Source organism: Elaeis guineensis, chromosome 9 (assembly GCF_000442705.2).
Source record: "Elaeis guineensis isolate ETL-2024a chromosome 9, EG11, whole genome shotgun sequence".
NCBI classification, from domain to species: Eukaryota; Viridiplantae; Streptophyta; class Magnoliopsida; order Arecales; family Arecaceae; genus Elaeis; species Elaeis guineensis.
The window spans coordinates 70,585,294-70,589,677 of NC_026001.2; positions in this window are offsets into that span (position 1 = coordinate 70,585,294).

Genomic DNA, 4,384 nt, shown 5'->3' on the forward strand with positions numbered 1-4,384 from the left:
AATTGAGATAGAGACAGTCTACGAAGCTTGAGCAAGCAAAGTCTGCATGTATGCACAGGCATGCCACCACCAGCACTGAGCTAATAAAAAAGGTGTGGGTTGGATGGAGGATAGAAAGCGGTATGAGTTTAAGTGCCTTGACCTTGCTAAATGTGATGCAATCCTTGAAAGATCCACAACATAGTTATAAATATATACAAATAGTAAAAAAGAGAGCAGAACTAAAAAATGCCTAGAATTCTAATAAACTACTCTCATCCCGAGTTTTATTTATAAAGAAAATAGTAATATACAAAAAAAAGATCATGCCAAATAATGAATAGTTTTGAAGGATTACTAGTTGAATGAAACTATAATCATCGAAATACTACAGCAGATTTCTATTGTGTTAATTTATTTTCCTATACTTGTGATAGTGTTGAGGCATTAGCTCAATAGGTCACCCAAAATTTTTACCTCTAGGTTTGCATGCAGTCCTTCACCCCAATCGTGCCTAATTGGATAGTAACTAACTCTTTCAGTAGCAATGACTTACAAAATCATTACAAAGTAGTCAGTTTTCCCCCAAGTAGACCCACTAAGTTTATCAAGTCAAATTCTGATATTTTTTTCTTACTTGATCAGGTTTGGATACAATAATGCTAAAATATGATGCTTAATAACACTGAATTAGTAATGACTACTGTTATTCATATTATACTATCAAGTGGGATTTCAATTTGGGTGTATTAATCTTCTTAGCAAATTATTAATAGATGCCATAAGGCTATGATACATTAATATGTGGAAACTAGTATTGGCTATCCGAGCAAGAATAATTCTTGCAAATGTGAGCCATCTAATCATGAATTTACCATTTCCAACGCTAAGCTCTATCATTGAATATAAAATATGAAAAATATTAAACTCTTTTTTTGTTGGGTTCATTGTTGTATATATGAAGAAACTACATATGTGATTATATATATAATTCTTAGGCATTACATCTTTCCAAAATATTTCTTCACTCAAAAATGATAATTTTTTTCTTAGATTACAAATATCAATCAACATGAGTAAACTTTATCTATAACCAAATGTAGAGACTTCCAAAATCTAAACATCTTAGGTTAAACCAGCATACTCTAGTAAGACTAAGGGTTTATCTACTGCTACTTTAGTTTACTGTCCTAGCTTTAAACTACATCAGTTCCACTATTGACAATATTTAATAGTTTATGATACTCTTCTTTTCATTCAATGGGAAAAATATTTCTTTGAGGCTTCCAAATTGTTGCTTTATTATTTTGAGCTATCTTTAGGTTTGGCTATTTACTTCTCCAAAATTTTGATAGTTGTAATTATACCTTCTTCTCATTTTGGCACTGTTTACTATTTATGACTCAATTAAAAGGAATATACTTTACAAGCCAATCGACTTATGTATATAAACAATTTTTCTTGTAATCTTCCAGACTTACATGACATTTTATATTAAAAAAAGTATTTTTTTGTTTCATCATGTGCTGCATCTTATGTTTTTAATTGAGATCGTGATAAATCCCATAAATCAGGACAATAATTTTAGGGTTATAATGAGATCATACCTATGAAACCTAAAATTCTAAAATCCTGATCCAGAACATTTCTAGTTAGAGGGATATTGAGTTGGGGATCGATGTTCCGAAAGAACTAGCACATCCTATGTATGCTCGGTAGATAGAGTAGCTGATCTCATAAGCTACTTATGTGAGACACTAATACAAGGGTGTAGGTGCTCATTAGAGAATAAGTTCACTGAATTGATCCGACATGAGAAACATCTTATAAATTTTAATGTCAAGAGATGCTTCTCTAGTGGGGGTTGTGCATGTGGTCCTTAGACCTGAGACCACCATGGTATCTCGTGCATACAAAACATAGTTTTGGTTCATACTTATTCATGACTTAGTCATGTATGGATATTCTGGATATGGTGGATTATGTATGAAGGTTATGAGTAGGTCAACATAGAATCGATCGCTCCTAGTAAAAGAAGATCGCATCCTACTTATTTCGATCGAGAGATGATTCAAGAAGACTTTGATCAACAAAGCAGAATGAAAATTAGAAAGGATTTCTAATATTTCATTAATCGAATCATCATCTTGTGATTGAGAGAAATATGAATATGAAATTGGATTTGACTTGATTCCATATCCATAATCATATTCAGGATGCTGGATAATCGAAGGATTGAATTGTACGGTAACTTGCCACTGAAGAGTATTTTTGATATTTTTATCAGAAAATTCACATCTTCTGGATAGACATGACACGTTGCTAGACATAAATCATGTCTTATAGGTTTTCATGAATTAAAGAGTTTAATTCATGGGTCAATTAGAAAGGGTTCAAATTTGACAATTTGGATATGCATCAGTTTGATCTAATTCGATTAAATAGACTCTAATCAATTCGGATCAACATAAATCCATACCTACTACTGAATAGATGTAGAACTCGAAGGGTCACACACATCAAAAATCAATCAAGGATTTTATTTGATTTAATCATGGGATATTGGATCTTAATTGGGTGCCTAATTGACAAGCTAGCACTTGTTGGCTAACCCAAGCTCCTAACCTAATCTATTTGAGTTTGGAACCTTGTCAATAAATCAATCAAAATTAAGTGAGACTTAATTTGGTTAGTAAATATTTTAATCAGCCTTAATTGGGAATTTTTTCATGGTTTTAACACCATTTACCAAGAGTCCCAAGTTGGTAGGACTCTTGGTGTAAGGTGCCATAATGTTTGGCGCAAGATTTTTGCACGTGCAAAAAGTCCTTCTCCAAAGGGACTTTAATCCTCAGTTGATGAGGTTCAGCACTCAATTTTATGGGATTTTAATGAGATTAAAATATTTGGCTAATGGGGCATGGAAATCAGGTGAGGCATTTGGGATTTAATGCATGAAGGCTTGTGACGTGTGAGAGGATTAGAGTCCTTCTCATGGAAGGATCTAATTCTAATTTTTGACTCCAATTAACCTCCCTTCTTTATCTTGTTACACCCATTTTGTAGAATTTTAATGGGATTAAAATACCAAGTTGGTGTGAAGATAAAATTGGATAAGTATTGGCGCAGGATTTGGCGCACGGCATTTTATCTTGGCATGCAAAGGGCTAAGATCCTTCTGCATATTAATCACCTTTTTGGGATAAGGATTAGAGGGTCAAGATTTAATCCTCACCTTTGGTTAAGTGATTTGACCAAGTCTAAATTCATTTGGAGGGCCAAGATAGGATCTTGGTGGTGCCAATTCTAGAAGGCTGAAAATCTCTTCGTAACTTTTCACATATCAATTCTCTCCCGGGTTTTAAATTAAATCCAAAGCCTTAATCTGATTATGGCATAGAATTTGGATGGCTAGGATCAGGTTTGACCAGGTCAAAAGAACCATAAGGAGGTCCGGTTATTGAAAAGAAGTCATACGACGCTTAAATGTCAAATGGATTCTTAAGACATAACTAACAGTCCTTCTGTTTGAAGGACGTATTTGATACATTAATAACCAGATCCAAGGCCTTTTGAATAGACATATTAGCGTCTATTCATATGTTATAAATATCCCCCCTTTGGCCTGGATAAAAATCAATCAAAGAAGTCTGATAAAGCTTCTTCCTTCCCTTGTTAAGACAAGGTCATGTAATGCTAAGACAAGGAGTCTTCCTTCAGACAAGGTCTTAGACTTCAAGACAAGGAGTCTTCCATTAGGACAAGGGTTTAGGAAGATCATTTTGAAAGGCTAAGAGAGGGGTTTAGGCCATTTAAGAGAGAATTGGTGAAGGAGTGCTGGGAATTGGTCCTAGCAAGGTAAGACAGTTCTTGAGAGGATAATTCGATGAGACAAGGTTCTGTCGGAGCATTTTCTTGATTTTGATTTCATGTGGATCACCTGTTAGAGGGCAAATATTTGAGTGCCTCATGGAAAAAAAAGGATACCGCTTCTTCCATTCTTTACCGACCTAACGTTTCATATCTAAACCTCACTTATAGGCATATATGTTTGATTGAATACACCAAGAGAGATCCTAGGATTTTGAATTTCAAGTTTATCAAATTTCATAAATTTTTTTTTTTGAAATCCAGTCTTCTGTTGCGTGACCCAAAACCCAACAGTGGTATCAGAGCCTCCTTTGATCGATTCAATCAGATGTGATATTTATTGATGATCGATTTTGTTATTCATCATTCTGTAAAGTTGCCCGACATAGTGGTGGATGTCCGCTATGTGATAGATAGTTGTCCTAGAATGATGAAATAACAAATATTATGTTTGTACATAATGTTTTATAATTGATCGATCATATGCTATAGTCATGAGATGGTTATGTAGTACATATATGATATGTTAAAATTG